Here is a 21,074-nt window from a genome sequence, read left to right as displayed (position 1 = left end):
TATGAGAGTTCTGGCTTTGGACACTGTGACAAATGAGCCCCTTTGTAGTCTGTATGTGAAACGCGTTCGGATCGTTATCTTATAAGGATTTGCGGCGTCCTCTCTATACACCGTGTGAAAGGCACTGCGGGCTGATTCCGGCTTTCAGTGTCTGGACTCCATGGAGGGCGGCAATCCCGTTGTTTTCTAATCAAGTTGTAAAGGACGGTCAGAATTCTCCTCTCTCCATCACAACTCTCTTCTACAAAAAATAAATCTCATGTCGGTGGAGACGGCCTTTGGAGTCGGAACAATCCATTTCAGCTCCAGGATCAGCGCCGACCTCCTGCTGCTTGAGCCTCCGACACTGCAGCGCCGGGTTCTCTCTCATGTCCCTTACCCTCCAGCCTGGAGGAGCCCAACCTGGACAATGCAAACTGAACACGTAATGAAAAATGAAAGCTGAACCCCCGAGCACAAAAACCTTTACCAGGTCAAGCTCTGGTTTACAATGCTCTCCTGCAGCCTCTTTCACCCACTTCCTGTCTACACTTGCTCCAACGTTAGCTGCACATCATTGTTCTGGACCGGCTTCCGGACAATGGAGGACCACGCCTACGCAATGTGTAGAGGATGAGTGGCGGCATGGCAGTAGGGTTGCCGCCTTTTCTTCAAGTGAAACCCGAACACTCTAGCACCGCGTGTGGCTATTTTATTTTTTGGAGGATACAGAGGAGAGAGCGAGGAGAGGCAGCCAGGGGAGGGAGTAAGGAGACCGGCAATAGAGGACTACAAATCCCAGCAATACATAATACAGGAATACAAAATAATATGAAGCTACATACTCTGTGTTGTTCCGGGGTGGCGCCCTGATGTCTCCAGGGTCTCAGGTGGCCTGTGCGGGCTCTCACAAGGGATGTACAGGCTCTCAGGTTGACTCTGCGGGCTCCCTGGTGGACTGTGCGGCCTCTTAGGTGGGCTAAGCACACTCTCAGGTAGCTGTGAGGACTCTCAGTTTGACTGTGTGGCCCCTCAGGTGGGCTATGTGCACTGTCAGGTGGGCTATGTAAACTCTCAGGTGGCTGCGTGAACGCTCAGGTTTGCTATGCAGGCTCTAAGGGGGGCTAAGCACACTCTCAGGTTGACTATGCGGGCTCTCAGGTGGCTGTGAGGATTCTCAGGTGGCTGTGAGGACTCTCAGGTTGGCTGTGAGGACTCTCAGGTGGCTGTGCAAACTCTCAGGTGGCTGTGCGAACTCTCAGGTGGCAGTGAGGATTTTCAGGTGGCTGTGAGGACTCTCAGGTTGGCTGTGCGGGCTCTCAGGTGGCTGTGCAAACTCTCAGGTTGGCTATGCAGGCTCTCAGGGGGGCTAAGCACACTCTCAGGTGGCTGTGAGGTCTCTCAGGTTGACTATGCGGGCTCTCAGGTGGCTGTGAGGATTCTCAGGTGGCTGTGCGAACTCTCAGGTTGACTATGAGGATTCTCAGGTTGGCTGTGAGGTCTCTCAGGTTGACTATGCAGGCTCTCAGGTGGCTGTGCGAACTCTCAGGTGGCTGTGCAAACTCTCAGGTTGACTATGAGGATTCTCAGGTTGGCTGTGAGGTCTCTAAGGTTGACTATGCAGGCTCTCAGGTGGGCTGTGAGGATTCTCAGGTGGGCTGTGCGGGCTCTCAGGTGGCTGTGCGAACTCTCAGGTTGACTATGCGGGCTCTCAGGTGGCTGTGAGGATTCTCAGGTTGGCTGTGAGGATTCTCAGGTTGGCTGAGAATTCCAACGCTTTCTCAGCTGTTCCAGGGCAGATCGGCATCGCAGATGGTATGTGCAGGGGAACTGATCTGCCCTGGAACAGCTGATTGGTCCTGAAATGTCACTTCTATCCGACTTTGTGAAATGTCAGATCGCAGTCACAAAGTCGGATAGAAGTATAGAAGTGAGATTTCAGGGCCGATCAGCTGTTCCAGGGCAGATCTGTTCCCCTGCACATACCATCTGCTAGGGATGCACCGATACCGGTATTTTGGTACCGAGTACGAGTACCAAGATTTTTCTTCTGGTACTCGCCGATATCAAATACCGATACCGGAAGTCCAATTCAGGAAGCCAGGCGGCGTGTAATGACTCCCCACCTGCCGTCCCATGCTTCTAAGTGATGAGAAAGCATGGAGCCGGCTTGCTGGCCAATCATGGAAGTCATGCGCCGTGTAATGACGCAGCACCCTGTTTCCTGATTGGCCGGGAAGGCGGTTCCATGCTCCTTCATCATGAGATGACGAGGGAGCATGAAGCCGGCTTCCCGGCTAATCAGAAAGCCGGGCGCTGCATCATTACACGGGGCCCGGCTTCCTGATTGGCCAGCTTCCCAACCAATCAGGAAGCCGGGTAACGCGTCATTACACGCTTCCCGGCATCCTGATTGGCCGGGAAGTCGGCTCCATGCTTGCCCAAATACTCGGTATCGGCACCGATACTAGTATCGGTGCATCACTAGCATCTGCCGTGCCGATCTGCCCTGGAAAAGCCGGGATTCTTCACCTTTTGCCGGTCACATGTTCCATTGGCGAAAAACTGGGCAGGATTACATTAAAATGTGTGACATAACTTTGACAGAACACCGGGGCGTACCTTTGAACTACCCTTGAAATCCAAACGCACCTCTAGACTTCCGCTATAGTACAAGGCAATGCGCTTCCATTTATGCGGAAAAAGTCACATGGATCGAACACTAAATTGTGCCTTCCGGTCGTGAAAAGAATTCAAACTTTACGCGAAGGAGAACGCTCGCACGTACCTGCTCTGCCCTATTTGCATAACAGCTTCTATGCTAAATGGGCCGTACAGCTCTTTATCCTGCAGCCCCTCGACTTGGCGGGTTTACCTTCTATTCCCCGCAGTTGCATTTCACGGCCCGCCATGAAAGAATAAAAAAAGACGCGCCGGATGCATGAAGGATCTTCGTAATAAAGGTTTTACAATGTATTTCATGTCGCAGCATTGCGTCTGACAAGACGCCCCGGGCCTTAGATTACCGGCAAAGCGCCGCGGTGACAATTAGGGGAATGGATGCGGGCCGACTCTGTGACGCCTAGGTGTTCCGCGCACATAAAACACACACGGAGTCTTTCAGCTCCGCTGCTCCGTCTCCCATCAACATGCAATACGCTGATTTTCTTATAGCAGACTGATGCCGAACGGTTCAAACGACGTTGTTTTAAAGAGTGAACGCTGATACCCGCGGCTGTGTACATCCGGCGCTGCAACGCAGGCGAATGGGGGTGGGGGGGCTGTACAATGGGGCTTATTACTGGTAAGGTAGGCACATTCCCTTACGCCACCACCTTCACTTTGTTACTCTGCACATGCGCCACCACCTTCACTTTGTTACTCTGCCCATATGCCACCACCTTCACTTTGTTACTCTGCCCATATGCCACCGCCTTCACTTTGTTACTCTGCCCATACGTCACTGCCTTTACTTTGTTACTCTGCCCATACACCACCGCCTTCACTTTGTTACTCTGCCCATATGTCACTGCCTTTACTTTGTTACTCTGCCCATACGCCACCGCCTTCACTTTGTTACTCTGTCCATAAGCCACCACCTTCACTTTGTTACTCTGCCCATACACCACCGCCTTTACTTTGTTACTCTGCCCATACGCCACCACCTTTTCTTTGTTACTCTGCCCATATGCCACCACCTTTACTTTGTTACTCTGCCCATACACCACCGGCTTCCCTTTGTTACTCTGCCTATTCACCTCCTCCTCTGCTCTGTAACAAAGTGAAGGAAAGGGTCAATGGACAGACTAACAAAGTGAAGGTGGTGTATGGGAAATGCGAAGAAGTGAGGGTGGTGGTGTGTGGGAGTAACAGAGTGGAGGAGGTTAAATGAGCAAAGTAATAAAGTCTCTTTGATCCCTTTCCAGAAGCACCTGTTGGTCGACTCCCGATCATGTAATCACTGTAATTGGCGGTCACACTGATCATGTGATCGGGAGACAGTCCCACCAGCTCCCTATTCCACACACTGACAGAGAGTTGTCAATGACAGCACACTCACAGTATTGGGGATTCCGTGTGAGTGCGCTCCCGTCACAAATGAGCTGTACTCCTATATATTGCAGCACCCCGTTAAAGCCCACCGCCATGCTCCCACATATATGTATAAGGCCGGTGACAACAGGTTCATGTGTTTATCTTGCGGTGGTCTAAACTGGATCAGCTGATATGCTTCATGTATAACTAAAGTACTGGAATCACATATTTAGCTCATCACCATTTCCCCGTATGAGATCAGAGCGATCGGCTGCCCCTCCATTTGTTGTAGACCAAAACGATTAAATGTTCCGTCTCGCCAATTCTCTTTGATGGGGAGAAATACCGGGGCCTTGCTCAGCGCATATAACGCGCACGCTGGGTGTTTATTTTTTCCCAGCCAAAATTACAGATGACAAAGCATTATTAAACCGGGATCACTAACCAGCCGGTGAATCCCTGCAGGGTATTTCTGTGATATAACACGGCGGTTCAGCCGGCAGAAATTCTCCGGTTATTTAAGGCTGTGAATAGTATGAGGGAATAGATGGATAAAAGCATGCAAATGTACGAAGAAGGAGGATAGGACAGGGGCACCATCTGGTGATTATAAGGGCCGTCCTAAATCCTTTAGGCTAGGTAGTTCAGGATGTTCATGCCAGATGTATATTGCGCGTCTTAAAGCCCAGTTATGGAAATACTTCTATGGGGATTACAGGCAGTGAACAAAATTCAATTCAGGGTACAATACAGAGCTATCTCCTGCAGTACTACTTTTTTGCCACAAGATGTCCTCAGGCTTTGGTGGTTGAATGGCACACATTGTTCAACCAGACTGGCTCCATGTTGTGACCAGGGAGCATGGAATCGGCTTACCGGCCAATCAGGAAGCCGGGGCGCCGTGTTATGACTCGCTGGCCGGCTTCCTGATACCGGAAGTATCGGGCTAGGCATTGGAGCATTTGTAAATACCCGGCACGATACGATACTAGTATCGGTATAGGTGCATCCCTAATAGCAACCAATGATCCTGCTTGGGCTGTTTGGGCATCTTACGGAAAAAAGACACAGCGCTCTCTTGGGAATGTGGGGTCTGTGTAGGTGCAATCGATCTGGATTGCTGCTCTAAGAACAGGGGGGGAAACCTGTGAACTTGGAACAGAGACGTGCACGGAACGGTGGTGAAGGAGTGATGCGTTTCGAGGAGATCCTCTTTCTCAAGCTCAAATGGAAAGGTAAGTCACCTTTCCGTTTGAGCTTGAGAAAGAGGATGTCCTCGAAACGCGTCGCTCCTTCACCACCGTTCCGTGCACGTTCTTCCCCAGCCTTCTGTCACTTTCACTCCATCACGTCCCAAGAATACCGTTATCAAGACTATAGGCAGCTTCTTCACTAGCCCCTTGGCACACACAGCATTCAGTTTATATTGATTCTTCATCTATCCCTTCACTTGTCGGGAGACACCGAATACGTCTCGCATCGCTAACACTCCAAAAGGGCACTCCATGTCAGAGCCTCGGCTCCTCAAGTAAGTCCTCAATCCTTTGTTTTTTGAAGAAATTTTTGTTCTCTCCACCCGTCACACATTGACACTGGTTGTCCCTATACCCTCCACACTCCCAGGATTTGAACTCTTATTGCCTGTTTGGACATCTTCCACACTTGGATTTCTGGCTGGATTTGGCAATCACCCAAGCACACTGAACCCAGGGCAGTTCGCTCATCACTAATGACTGAACATCCTGACCGATACTAATTAAATCCTGGGGGAGGGGCATCCACAGAACAGCTTCACAAGTGGCGCGGTATATTACCACTTTGTGAGATACATGGATGCATGACTCAACTGGCACAATCAATTTCATTGCCTCCATCTTTCATTCATTTACATGATTTGGATACATTTGTATCCATTCTATTCATTCAATGGCCTCTTACATTGTAGCTGGTTCAAAAACACTTCCTGTATCATAGTTACATAGTATTTGAGGTTGAATAAAGACATAAGTCCATCAAGTCCAACCTATTGTGTGTGTGTGTGTGTGTGTGTGTGTGTGTGTGTGTGTGTGTGTTATAGTTCTCCTTTAAGAGTACCTGTTCCCCTGTGCATTTCGGTCTCTCAGGAAATTGTCCAAGAGCTTCTTGAATGATTCCAGATTATTTGCGGAAATCACTGCTTGAGGCAGCGAGTTTCAGACCCTAACCGCGCGAACTGAGAAGAACCCCCTCCGCCCCTTGTGTTGGAATTTTTTTTCTACCAGTTTCAGGTGGTGGCCTCTAGTCTTTGTTATGGAATTAATCTTAAAGAGTTTGTTGCTAATGTTGCTATGACTACGGAACATTTTGTACATGAAAATCATGTCCCCCCTTAATCTCCTTACTTCCAACGTAAACATATTTAAATTTAGTAACTTTGTCTCATAGCTCTGGTCCTCCATCCTCTTGATGAGTTTGGTTGCCCTCCGCTGGACTTTCTCCAGCTCAAGGACATCCTTTCTGTGTACCGTTGCCCAAAACTGCACCGCATACTCCAGGTGTGGCCGAACCATTGATCATGTTATCAGTACCCATGACATTGAGGCCATCAAGATATGCGGTCCAAGAAAGATCACAGCTCGTAGCTCAGATTTCTGCATGAGCTTCATTGCCATATTTGTGAAACATAGAGCATACCATTGAAATGAATGGGCTGCCCTATGCTGATGTGCAACATACGTGCCAAAACGCACCGCACATTCACACCCACCTAGTGTGAATGGGGCTCATTATTGTTCTTCTTGTATTATTACTATAATTATGACAGATTGCTGACAACTTCCATCTCCGCCCAACAGCTAACCCGGCATTAAAAGGCAATGCGGCTCATACACACTCCACGCTCCTTCGCGAATAAAATACCTTCGAATTAAATCCGCGCACCATACGCAGAATTAAAACAATAACATTTTTATGGCTCCCCATTATCGGAAATCATCTCCAGATTTGTCCAATAGACACAGGCCGTTATTCCTGATTTAGAAGTGTGACAGAGAGAAGCATCGCGATGCACATTCCACGTCTGTCAGCTCGATGGCACGTGTCCTCTATTTATGAAATTCCATAAAATTTGTGTCCTCTAACAATTGAAATAAAACTGAAAGGTGCGAAATATAAATCGATGGCGGAATGATGGCAGTAAAATCCTGAAAGTTAAAGAATACATTGAGAATATACATGCACAAAAATGTAAAGCAGAACTCCAAACAAGTATAAAAGACACAAATTAATGCAACTTTGTATTAATACATTGGAGAAAAAGACCAAAAATAGTAAAACTTTGAGGTGTCGATAACATAGAATCATTATTATAAAAGCACACATTTTACATTCATTATAAACAGATAAATCTGCGCTTCTGGAGAAAGGTGGTAGTTAAAATAAATGAATTAATAAAATATGTGTGAATAAATATAATAAAAATATAATAAAACCCGAAGCTGCTCTGAAAAGGGTTAAATCCTAGTATGATCGAAAAAAACAAAGCGCTAAGGGTAAATTTTTGTGCAAAAGGTGAACAATAGGTTTTCTGGCGAGGCCAGTCTAAAACCTAATAAAGTGTGTGAAACAGAACTCACTACAAATAAACAAAAGCACTCTAATCATGATGCACTAGACAATTATAACAAAAAAAAATCCATTCCAATGAATTAAATAGACGAAAGGTATTTAAAAACATCAAAAAAGTGTCCAATAAGAAAAAAATCCAGGTGAACAGTAGATTCCGTGTGCAAATATACAAATGTGCAAAAATAGCAATGTACTTGAAGTTGATCCGAACTGCCCCTCTCGGGTGGGTACTTACCAAAGGGAAGTTGGTAAGAAGCTCTTAGTAAGTGATACCGTGATTAGGCTTTAGCACAGACGTATTCTCTGCGAGTCCCGGCAGCTGAAACAATTGATTTTCTCCTCTATGCCGTTGGCTATAACTCAAGGATGAGGAGTCCGATCTTTTCTGATAAAAAATTCTGTGGTCAGTAGAGTCGTCCCAGACTAGTTGTAAGAGTACTTGTGCACAGACCTCTCCTTCATTGTATTGTATTCCTATGTATACACACAGACACAAAAAGCAGATGTTGTATGTTCTCATGGAAAGCATGCACATAGTTATTAGACATGTGCGATTTGTTTCATTCTGAATCAAAATGTGTACAAATTTTCCAAAATTCGGACATTCGGACACATCCGCATTTCCTAATCCCAATGCATTTGAATGCGTACGAATCCGAATTTCCGTTTCCGAATTTTGGATCCCGTCCGAATTTCATTCAAAAATGAAAAGAGAACTATGAGGTAAGTGTTTTTCCGCATAGATCTCTTAAGGGGAAGACATATACTAGCGTCCTCCCATGACCCAAAGCTCAGTATATCGCGAGCTCTACCGCACAGAAAGAAGGACCATTAGCTGATAGAATCACATCCCCCACCCCACCCCCGATAAGGCTGTAGGGACAGCCCTGGAGTCAAGGCACATTGCACAGCCATATTCCTCCATTGTGGCTATCAGGAAGTCGGTCCAGAGCAATGATGTGCAGCCGATCCCGGAGCAGGTGCATGTAGACAGGAAGTGGCTAAAAAAGACTGAAAGTGATCAGCGGCACTGAGATACAATAGAGCAGTGGTCCCCAACCCCCGGGCCCGCGGACCGATACCGGTCCGTGGATCAAATGGTACCGGGCCGCCCAAGGAACATTAAATTATTTCCATTTTATTTACTGTGGTGTATTTCTCTCGGCTTTGTCCGACTTTCCAGGACGAGAGGTTAACCGGGAGCTGAGAGACGTCACCTAAAGCCGCACCAATACAGCGCATGCGCAAAATATCGTGATATCGGGACGGTTTTAGGTGACGTCTGGAGCTGAGCGGCTGCAAGCGGCAGTGGCGTTGTAGCTTTGGTGAAGAGAAGGTGTGTATCGCTCTTCTCTCTGTTCACCGGTACTTTCTCATGTGTAACAGTGCTTGGTGTACGTGTATATTGTGTTTGCTCAAATTTAACCCACAAATTAGCAAAAATGAGTACGAAACAGACGTCGTTAGAAAGTTTCCTTGGGAACAAGAAAAGGCCCAGTGAAGAGACAGAAGAAGGGCCTTCAACATCAAAGAAACATGTAACTTTTAACAGACAATACCATGAGTCCTACTTGAAATATGGATTTATCGGGACAGGTGATTCCAATCTAAAATATAAACAATCAACGTCCCCCCCTCAGCGGGCCGCGGTAAAATTATCAAACGTTGAACGGTCCGCGGCGATAAAAAGGTTGGGGAGCACTGCAATAGAGGATAAAATAAGGGTAAATGTCAAAACACAGATGCAGTGCCATTTATTTTGAATGTAACCACAATGCACTAAGGCAATGCAGCTCTAATACACATGCGTTGCAATGCACCACAAAGAAGCATAACGCACTGCCATGCTAGAATAAATGCTGTGTGCCCGTTTTTTGGTCTGTTTCTATGCATTGGGACCCCCTTCATTATTAATGCAATGTGTGTTAGCAAGTGACCTGACGTGCCCTAATGTAACACATAGGAAGAGAGACGTGTGACCGGGCCCTAAAAGGGTATTGTATGAAAACAGTTGTTAATGATCCACAATGAGGATAAAACAAAAATAGTATTTTATATATAAAAAACTAAAGTGACAATTGTTTATAATACACAGAGCTTTACCAGACCTAATGCCGTCCATTCGGGGTTTACATCTACTTTGAAGTAGTCTTCATCCGTCTGCACAATGTGCGTTATCCTCCCCGCTCCCGACCCCAGAAAGATGCATAGAAGAATAAAACTTTTAGATACAATGTATCCATCACTTCTTAATGTGAACTTGTGAAGACGACGCAATCCTCTCCGTGGCTCAGCCGGCCTCCGGAGAATCATAAAGAATAACAAAGTCTAACGTTTTTACAGCTGAAGGTTAATCTGGTTTTATTTTTGCCCTTCCCCCATTCTCTCGTCCCCCATCAACACATCAACACATCAACACGATCATGACATTTTTTAAATGAAACTTTTACATTTTCATTACTTTGGAGCCAGTGACATCATCACTGGCTCCCTGTGATTCTCTGCAGGCAGATTATGATTGGTGGGAGGGGCCGGCAGGGTGCTGTACATAGATGGTGGGAGGGGCCGGCAGGTTGCTGTACATAGATGGTGGGAGGGGCCGGCAGGGTGCTGTACATAGCTTCCCAAAAACATCACAGCACCCTGACTCAGTCTCAGCAACCCTAAGCTCTGATGCAAGCAGTGGGCCGGCTCTTGGGAGGAGTTATGCAAATATCAAAATACATTGCTGGGTGAACTGTCTAGAGTAGAGGAAATTCATAGTCAGTGTTGTCATAGGGGCGTGTATCCCACACTGGGTGTCACCATCAGAGGGGGTGATACCAAAATGACTGACAGTCATTTTGGTGTCACCCCCCCCCCCCCTTCTGAAAAGTCGGGCACTCAGTCATAGACCAAGGGCCTGGAAGAGGGAGAGGGCACCTGAATCCCATCAGCTATGTGCACTGTAAGTCCCTGTTCTTTCTGCCTTACACCGCTGACCTCGGCACTATGCGTTACACTACTGACCTCTGTACTGTGCGTTACATTACTGGCCTCTTTACTGTGCGTTACATTACTGGCCTCTTCACTGTGCGTTACATTTCTGACTTCTGTACTGTACATCACACTGCTGACCTCTGTGCTGTGCGTTACATTTGTGAACTCTGTGCTGTACGTCATACTGCTGACCTCTTTACTGTGCGTTACATTACTGAACTCTGTGCTGTACGTCATACTGCTGACCTCTGTACTGTGCGTTACATTACTGAGCTCTGTACTGCTGACCTCTGTACTGTGCATTACATTAGTGACCTCTGTACTGCTGACCTCTGCATTGTGCGTCATGCTGCTGACCTCTGTACTGTGTGTCATACCGCTGACCTCTGTACTGTTCGCCATACCGTTGGCATCTGTACTCTGCGTCACACCACTGACCTCTGCACTCTGCGTTGTTACTGATCTCTGTACTGTGCGTCATACCATCGACCTCTGCACTGTGCGTCACACCGCTGACCTTTGTACTGTGCACCATACTGCTGATCTTTTTGCTGTGCGTTATACCGCTGACCTTTGTATTGTGCATCAAACCACTAACCTCTGTAGTCTGTACATATCTGCAGCGCGGGATCTGAAGGGAGGCTCAACAAGGCTACTGGAGGCTTCAACTTGGTACATGGAGGCAACATCGCTACCACCCCCACCACCACCAGGAGAGTAAGAGAGCACCTGAATCAGATCAACTCTGCCCTGTAAGTCCCTGTTTTTTCTGCATTACACCACTGACCAGTGCGCTCTACGTTAGATTACCAACCTCTGTACAGCTGACCTTTGTACTGTGCGTCACACTAGTGGTCTCTGTACTGTGCATCATACTGCTGGCCTCTGTACTCTGCGTTGTTACTGATCTCTGTGCTCTGTGTCACACAGCTGACCTGGCAGAGTTAAGGCCAGGGTAGGGTGGGGGTTAGGTGGGGCAACTGGTGGCGAGTAACTCTTAAGGCCTGGCTAGTAACTCAGGATTTTAAATTTTGAGGCCTGTTCTAATGCACATGGTGAGACGCTCCCAGTGTGCAGTGATATCAGAGGAAGCCATTCCAGTCCAGGAGAGGAGCCGGTACAACTGTGGAAGACTGAAGGGAAGGACGGAGGTCAGATAGAAGACTGAAGGGAAGGACAGAGGTCAGATAGAAGACTGAAGGGAAGGACAGAGGTCAGATAGAAGACTGAAGGGAAGGATGGAGGTCAGATAGAAGACTGAAGGGAAGGGCGGAGGTCAGATAGAAGACTGAAGAGGAGGTCAAATTTGGTTTTAAAATGCAGGAACCCATTAAAATGTTATGGAAATTGAATTCTTTTAAAATAAATCCACTTTAAACTATGTTTGTTGCAAGATGCCCCCTGTCCCAAGCCAGTCAGAGATATGCAGATGAAGAAGGTCAATCCCTATCATACATTCATGATACAAGACTCCCTACTGGATCTCCCGTTAGCAGCTGGAACGTGGCGGCACATACATGTGGGCGGTGGGTGAGCTCTGCTGATGTAATACAAAAGTGAAAATCCTCCCTCTTTGCGTCTACTTCCCAGGCTGGGATCGCGTTGACGTTGCGCCCGAGTATAGAACGATATCATAAAGAAGAAGTCTTCGTACATAATTGCATATCTATACATTAAGAGCTGAGAGGAGAGAATATCCGGTGAGATCCGCGATGCTCTGTCTGTATTCCGGTCCCCGGGGGCATTCCGTTATGAACAGGTAAAACCAATTATGCTTCAAAGGGAACGTGTTCTACAGACTATTATCGAATTAAGGGAGAGAGCTCGTCGCTGAGACATTTAGACTCTCGCTGTTCAGAAGAAATAGAAAGACGATTCTTTCCCTGATAACAGAACGACTTTCTTTTCTTTTTTTTGTCCTTTTGCAAAATACGGATCTCGCTTTAAACAAATCTCATTAAACCGAAAACATCAAAAACATCTAGGTGTAAAAAAAAAAATACAAAAAAAAAAAAAGTTTGACAAAGTTATTAAATATAAAGTTGGACAAATTGCCTTTTTATTCCGTTTTTCCCGTTCTCTCCGGGTCCTTCGAAGGCAAACTGTAAAGTTGTAAAGTTTTGTCACGAATTGTAATGTTTATAAATAGTTGCAGGCAGCGGCGGAACTACTAGGGTCGCAGAGGTCGCAGCTGCGACCGGGCCCTGGAGTTCCGCCACTAAGGCCCCGTTCACATGTAGCGACGTATCGCGCGATTTCCGCTGCGATATCGCGCATTTTTGCCGCTCGATATGGCGAGAAGTCGCCGGTCAATGCTATTCAATGGAGCTGTCTTAACTCCATGTCGCTCGTCGCGATCGCAAGTCGCTTCTACCGGACCCTTTTTTCGGCGGATTTTGCGCGGTTTTGCTTTTTTTCTATGGAGCCCGACGGAGAAGGTCGCGCTACCGTCGCTGGATCGTCGCTGGAACGTCGCCCCGAAAGTCTTGCTATCCCGGCCGCTGCAAAGGTATGTCGCTACATGTGAACGGGGTCTAAGAGGGGGCCCAGGACAGGAGGACGGGGCCCCTAGTAACCGCTGATTACCAGGATATTTAATATCCCGGTAACAGATTGTATCAGTAGCGGGGTCTCTTCCTCCTGTCCGGGGCCTTCACGCTGCTCCCCTCACCTTGTTCCGGCCGGGCGCAGCGTGAAGTATGATTGAGCCGGCGCAGCAGCCAATGAGTGGAAAGCAGGGCTATTCCCGCACCCCTCATCACACAGAACGTCTGCCGGCCATAGAGTTGCCTGTGTGCTATCGAAAGCTCCAACTCCCTGGGTATGAGAAGCCTGCTGGGGACATGATGGGGGAGTTATTGGGAGCTGAGAATATGAAGGGGACATAGGAGAGGAGAGCTGTGGTAATGAAGGCAGTGGTAATGGGGAGATAAAGGGGCAGATAATGGGGAGCTGGAGACATGGAAGAGGAGAATTTTTTTTTTTTCCTCAATTTTTTTTGCATATAATTTTTTTCCTCTTGGGTGGGGGTGGGGGGGAGGGGGCTTCAAGGATTCTTGCACCGGGGCCCTGAGGGCACTAGTTACACCTCTGGTTGCAGGTTTCATAATGTTCCTCATGTCTCTGTTATTTTGTATGGGAAGTGATACAGGATGATCCATTGACAGTCCCCAACAAGTATTAGCTGATGCCAGCAAGCAGGAAGGGGTGTCCTCCTCTGAGGCATTCGGCTGCATGCTGAGAATAAACATGAACAGCCGGAGATCAAATTATACATTTTGTTTCTCACATTTCATTCTTTTCAATCTTTTTCAGCTACAAGTTTATGAACTATTCTTTATGTCTTATTTTTAGGGATGCGCCGACACTAGTACTCGTACTCGCCCAAATGCCCCCAATGCCTATCCCGATACCGGAACTTCCGGTATCAGGAAGCCAGGCGGCGAGTCATTACATGCTGCCCGGCTTCCTGATTGGCCGGGAAGCCGGCTCCATGCTCCCTCGTCACTTGTTGGCCCGGGAAGCTGGTTCCATGCTCCCTCATCACTTGGTGGGCCGGGAAGCCGGTTCCATGCTCCCTCGTCACTTGGTGGGCCGGGAAGCTGGCTCCATGCTCCCTCGTCACTTGGTGGGCTGGGAAGCCGGCTCCATGCTCCCTCGTCACTTGGTGGGCCGTGAAGCCGGTTCCATGCTCCCTCGTCACTTGGTGGGCCGGGAAGCTGGCTCCATGCTCCCTCGTCACTTGGTGGGCTGGGAAGCCGGCTCCATGCTCCCTCGTCACTTGGTGGGCCGTGAAGCCGGTTCCATGCTCCCTCGTCACTTGGTGGGCCGGGAAGCTGGCTCCATGCTCCCTCGTCACTTGGTGGGCTGGGAAGCCGGCTCCATGCTCCCTCGTCACTTGGTGGGCCGTGAAGCCGGTTCCATGCTCCCTCGTCACTTGGTGGGCCGGGAAGCTGGCTCCATGCTCCCTCGTCACTTGGTGGGCTGGGAAGCCGGCTCCATGCTCCCTCGTCACTTGGTGGGCCGTGAAGCCGGTTCCATGCTCCCTCGTCACTTGGTGGGCCGGGAAGCTGGCTCCATGCTCCCTCGTCACTTGGTGGGCTGGGAAGCCGGCTCCATGCTCCCTCGTCACTTGGTGGGCCGTGAAGCCGGTTCCATGCTCCCTCGTCACTTGGTGGGCCGGGAAGCTGGCTCCATGCTCCCTCGTCACTTGGTGGGCTGGGAAGCCGGCTCCATGCTCCCTCGTCACTTGGTGGGCCGTGAAGCCGGTTCCATGCTCCCTCGTCACTTGGTGGGCCGGGAAGCTGGCTCCATGCTCCCTCGTCACTTGGTGGGCTGGGAAGCCGGCTCCATGCTCCCTCGTCACTTGGTGGGCCGTGAAGCCGGTTCCATGCTCCCTCGTCACTTGGTGGGCCGGGAAGCTGGCTCCATGCTCCCTCGTCACTTGGTGGGCTGGGAAGCCGGCTCCATGCTCCCTCGTCACTTGGTGGGCCGTGAAGCCGGTTCCATGCTCCCTCGTCACTTGGTGGGCCGGGAAGCTGGCTCCATGCTCCCTCGTCACTTGGTGGGCTGGGAAGCCGGCTCCATGCTCCCTCGTCACTTGGTGGGCCGTGAAGCCGGTTCCATGCTCCCTCGTCACTTGGTGGGCCGGGAAGCTGGCTCCATGCTCCCTCGTCACTTGGTGGGCTGGGAAGCCGGCTCCATGCTCCCTCGTCACTTGGTGGGCCGTGAAGCCGGTTCCATGCTCCCTCGTCACTTGGTGGGCCGGGAAGCTGGCTCCATGCTCCCTCGTCACTTGGTGGGCTGGGAAGCCGGCTCCATGCTCCCTCGTCACTTGGTGGGCCGTGAAGCCGGTTCCATGCTCCCTCGTCACTTGGTGGGCCGGGAAGCTGGCTCCATGCTCCCTCGTCACTTGGTGGGCTGGGAAGCCGGCTCCATGCTCCCTCGTCACTTGGTGGGCCGTGAAGCCGGTTCCATGCTCCCTCGTCACTTGGTGGGCCGGGAAGCTGGCTCCATGCTCCCTCGTCACTTGGTGGGCTGGGAAGCCGGCTCCATGCTCCCTCGTCACTTGGTGGGCCGTGAAGCCGGTTCCATGCTCCCTCGTCACTTGGTGGGCCGGGAAGCTGGCTCCATGCTCCCTCGTCACTTGGTGGGCTGGGAAGCCGGCTCCATGCTCCCTCGTCACTTGGTGGGCCGTGAAGCCGGTTCCATGCTCCCTCGTCACTTGGTGGGCCGGGAAGCTGGCTCCATGCTCCCTCGTCACTTGGTGGGCTGGGAAGCCGGCTCCATGCTCCCTCGTCACTTGGTGGGCCGTGAAGCCGGTTCCATGCTCCCTCGTCACTTGGTGGTTTGGGAAGCCGGTTCCATGCTCCCTCGTCACTTGGTTGGCTGGGAAGCTGGTTCCATGCTCCCTCGTCACTTGGTGGGCTGGGAAGCCGGTTCCATGCTCCCTCGTCACTTGGTGGGCCGGGAAGCTGGTTCCATGCTCCCTCGTCACTTGGTGGGCTGGGAAGCCGGCTCCATGCTCCCTCGTCACTTGGTGGGCCGTGAAGCTGGCTCCATGCTCCCTCGTCACTTGGTGGGCCGGGAAGCTCCATGCTCCCTAGACATGTGCAACGCGTTTTGGAAAAATTTGATGTTCCAACAAATTTTCGTTATTCAGAGATTCGGATGTGATGCACTGTTGTAAGTAGAGGTGCACCCAAATGGAAATTTCAAAACCGAAATAAAAAAAATTGTCAGGCCGAAACCAAAACCGATACCGAAAATGTTTTTTTATTTTAATTTTTTCACATTTTTTAAATATTTTACTTTTATTTATTTTTTATAAACTTTTTAATTTTTTTATATTTATTTTTATATTTGATTTTGTTCATTTTTTATTAAATATTTTAATTTTGTACATTGCTTTTAGGGGCTTTGGGGAAATATTAGGGATCTAAACAGACCCCTGATATTTCCCTTTTATAATAGAAAAAGATATTGAGAACACAGAGTCCTCAATCTCTTTTTCTGTATCCCCAGTTATCAATGAACAGGAATCCTCTATACTGAGTCATTCATAACATGAGGACAGAGTGTGATTACTATAACCACAATCATGAATGGACAGGAAGTGATGTAGATCACTTCCCATTCATTGATAATGGAGGATATAGTACACATACCATGTCCTCAATTATCTACAAACACTGAGCGATCGCTGATCCCTGACTGCTTGTACCCGCTCTCCATCCTGACACACTGTCACAGGAGGCTGAGCGAGCGGTGCAGGGAGGAGAGCTCAGCCTCCTGTGACAGTGCGGGCTGTCTCCGCCCCCACACCGCTCTGCAGGACTGCGGTGTGGGAGGAGAGACACTGGCCGCTCACAGCGCTCTCTTCCCGCAGCGCTCGGCAGGCTGTCACACTTTCTCTCCTCACCGCTGGGACACAGAGCGGCGCCCTGCGGGGAGGAAAGAAAGCAGGGATGTGCCGCTGTATCGGCAGGAAAATTGCACTTTCTGCATTTAGCCAAAAGTGCCATTTAAGGCCGATATGTTTTGAATGTTTCGGCGGCCGATATATCGGTGCATCACTACTTATCAGTTCCATTAACTACAGACCCCCCCCCATGTTATGAAGAAGTGGAGTAGGAGGTATTCTTGTCCCAGGGTGACAACACTTCTGTTGCATAACTGCAGCATGGTAGGAGTTGTCAACCTAGGACAGGCAGCTCGGCATTTTGGCCCTGGGCACTGGATGACCTTGTTCCATCACTGTACATGGCTACTATGCTTATGGGCGACATACCATTCCTCGCGGCGATCTCCCGATACAGAAACTTTCAGCCGCGTGGTATTGAAACGCGTTGCTGGTAACGAAGTCGCGAAGCTCTGAAACGTATCCGGAGGTGCTGGATGTAATTGGCTTCATGAAGGTTATGGGCGCATCGCCGGAGCGCGGGGCCGCTGGAGCCGCCGTCTCCGTGTTTTTATGTGTTTTTTGCTCGCTGTGAATTAATTGTAATACATGACATTTCCAGCCCCTCAGAAGCTCATCTCCGCCGATCGGCGCCAGGAATTATAAACGCGATAAACACGTACCCCTGTGAATTCTGACATTTGCTCGTCGCCTAATGCATTCGCCATGCAAATTACATACGGGCTTGGATCCGCGCGCGGGCTATTAGGACGCAATCTGAGCTAATATGTAAAAAAGTAATAATAAAGTTTTCATCATTCGGATCGACCAATCGCTCTTCAGCCCAACGCCAGTCAGAACTTTTTTGTTTTTTGAAGGGTTAAATATCTATCTCTGCCCCTGTTCGGGAGATTTTTCATCACTTCCTGTCCCAGTGACACCCTAGGGGGCTGATTTATAAAGTGTTCGTATAGCGTACAGCTCTACAAATGAGATTTGCAATGTGGCCACTGGATGGAGCTGAGGAGCATAAGAATTTCCTATGCTCTTCGGCTCCATCTAGTGGCCATAGTGTGCAGTGGCAGCTCAGCAAATGAGATTTGCAATATGGCCACTAGATGGAGCCGAGGAAGGAATATCCTATGCCCCTCGGCTCCATCTAGTGGCCATAGTGCGCATTGCACCTCCTCGGCAGAGCTGTTCGCTATGCAAACGTTTTCTCAATCAAGCCCTATGTGTTCCCCCATGTTATGAAATTCCTATGCTCTTCGGCTCCATCTACTGGCCATAGTGTGCAGTGGTAGCTCTGCAAATCAGATTACCAATATGGCCACTAGTTGTAGCCGAGGAGCATAGGAGTTTCATAAAATGGTGGAACACATAGGGCTTGATTGAAAAAACATTTGCATAGCGAACAGCTCTGCCGCCGGGGAGGTGCACTGCGCACTATGGCCACTACATGGAGTCGAGGAGCATAGGATATTCCTTTTCTCCTCTGCTCCATCTAGTGGCCATAGTGCGCAGTGCACCTCCCCGGCAGAGCTGTTCGCTATGCAAACGTTTTCTCAATCAAACCCTATGTGTCCCCCCATGTTATGAAATGCCTATGTTCTTCGGCTCCATCTACTGGCCATAGTGTGCAGTGGTAGCTCTGAAAATTAGATTACCAATATGGCCACTAGTTGTAGCCGAGAAGCATAGGAGTTTCATAACATGGGGGAACACATAGGTCTTGATTGAGAAAACTTTTGCATAGCGAACAGCTCTGCCGGGGAGATGCACTGCGCACTATGGCCACTAGATGGAGTCGAGGAGCATAGGATATTCCTTTTCTCCTCTGCTCCATCTAGTGGCCATAGTGTGCAGTGCACTGGCCGAGCTGTTCGCTATGCAAATGTTTTTTAAATCAACCCCTATGTGTCAGGGTGTCACCAGGACAGGAAGTAAGGAGAAATCTCCCTAATAATTAATGCACATGGGTGGCCATAGTGCACAGTGCACCTCACCGGCAGAACTGTTCGTTATGCAAACGTTTTCTCAATCAAGCCCTATGTGTCCCCCCATGTTATGAAATTCCTATGCTCCTCAGCTCCATCTAGTGGCCATAGTGTGCAGTGGCGGCTCTGCAAATCAGATGACCAATTTGGCCACTAGATGGAGCTGAGGAGCATAGGAATTTTTTCATTCTCCTTGGCTCCATCTAGTGGCCATAGTGTGCAGTGCACCTCACTGGCAGAGCTGTTCGCTATGCAAATGTTTTATAAATCAATCCCTATGTGTCAGGGTGTCACCAGGACATCAGTTATCAGTCTGGCAGCTCCTACTGTACCTGGAGCTCAGACCTGATCAGAGAACAGATATAAATAGGATGCAGAAGTTCCAGGCTCTCCGCTCCCAGCTATCACTCCACCAATCAGGGAGCAGCATTGTCTTATCCTAATACCTGATATATAATAAACCTTCTACTGCACTGTCCTCATAGGAGATCCCCAGTACCACAGTGACACCTGCTGGACAGAAGGGGACCTGCAGGACACTCTGTATGTCTGTGCGTCACTATACAGAGATGAGGTACATGTCAGCTGTGAAGGGAGGACTTCCATGGGAAGGAATTGTATGTGTTGGCTCCCCCACCCTCCCCCTTATATTTTATACCAGGGGGGCCTCCAGACTTTGCATACTTTTTAGGGGTGCTGTGAGTGAAGATTGATGTAAAGCAGTCCCATGCACAGTATACGGCGGCGCACTCACTTCCCCTCTATCTAAAGGTGACCGTGTAATAATAGAATACATTGTATGTCTGCGGAGAGTTATCACAATGTAACATTGTGCACAATGCCCTGCAGGTGGACACGGCTTTCTTTACATGTGACCCGTGTCAGGAATGAATGTCCATGGAGATTCTGTTTCCCGGGTAACATTGTATCGTGGTCCAGCCGAGAGGAACCAACATCCCCATTGTGGACTATTCAATGAAGGCGCACACACATATATACACACATACACACATATATATTCACACACACACATAGTGCATATATATATACATATACACTGAGTGGCCAGATTATTATGACCACCCCATCAGTACTTCGTTGGGCCGCCTCGTGACTCCACGAGATGATGAAAGGTGATGCGAGGAATCTGACACTGCACTGTTGCCCTTCTGTTGTCTTGTACCAGTCTTGCCCCTCCCCCGTTCTGCCCTAACATTGACTAGTCACTGACGGCCACAATTCGCACGTTCAGACCCAGATTTTCGGCTGACAGTCCGGTCTTTAAACACTTTAACAACAGCTGCTCTTGAACATTTAACGAATTCTGCTGTTTTGCTGATACTCGCTCCATGGCTCCGAGCTCCAACAATCATCCCGCGTTCAAAGGCTGTTACATCGCGTTGTTTCCCCGTATCTTCAGAAACAAATCACTTCTACTGTCGTGGTAACCAACCTGCTTCCCTATTTATAATGGTCTGGCCCTCTAGCAACTTCAGCGCCAAATTATAGCTAATTTGCCTACAAACGTCAGGTGGTCATAATAATCTGGCCATTCATTGTATACACACACACACATATACACACACACACACATACAGACACACATATACACACACACACACATATACACACACACACACATATACACACACACACACATACAGACACACATACACACACACACATGTATCTGCAATCGCTTGTTTTGTTAACGTGTCTCTCTGGTTCCCGCGTTGTATAAATCTCCGCTGACTTGAAGGGGCGGTGCGCTGTATTCTGTGTGAACACGTTATCCCTGATGTGATGTTTTCCTTCGAGTGATGTTCCGTGTCACATTTTGTTCCGTCCTTGCTGTACCATATTTCCATGACTGAGTCACAATTCCCTTCTCTAGATGTGTACTGGAGGTGGTGTTCTCAGGCCGAGCACAGGGAGCAATTGCAGTACATGTGTCCAGCCACAGAAGTCTCATATACACCGGCTCACGTCCTTTCTGAACTCACTCATTATTTCTTCTTAGAGCTTATCTCCAGGAAACCCTCCCGCACGTCAGGGGTTAATTGTCTGCTAATAATGTA

This window comes from Nanorana parkeri, unplaced genomic scaffold, assembly GCF_000935625.1.
Source record: "Nanorana parkeri isolate BGI_ZX_2015 unplaced genomic scaffold, ASM93562v1 scaffold62, whole genome shotgun sequence".
Classification (NCBI taxonomy): Eukaryota; Metazoa; Chordata; class Amphibia; order Anura; family Dicroglossidae; genus Nanorana; species Nanorana parkeri.
Note: the sequence above shows the minus strand (reverse complement) of the source record.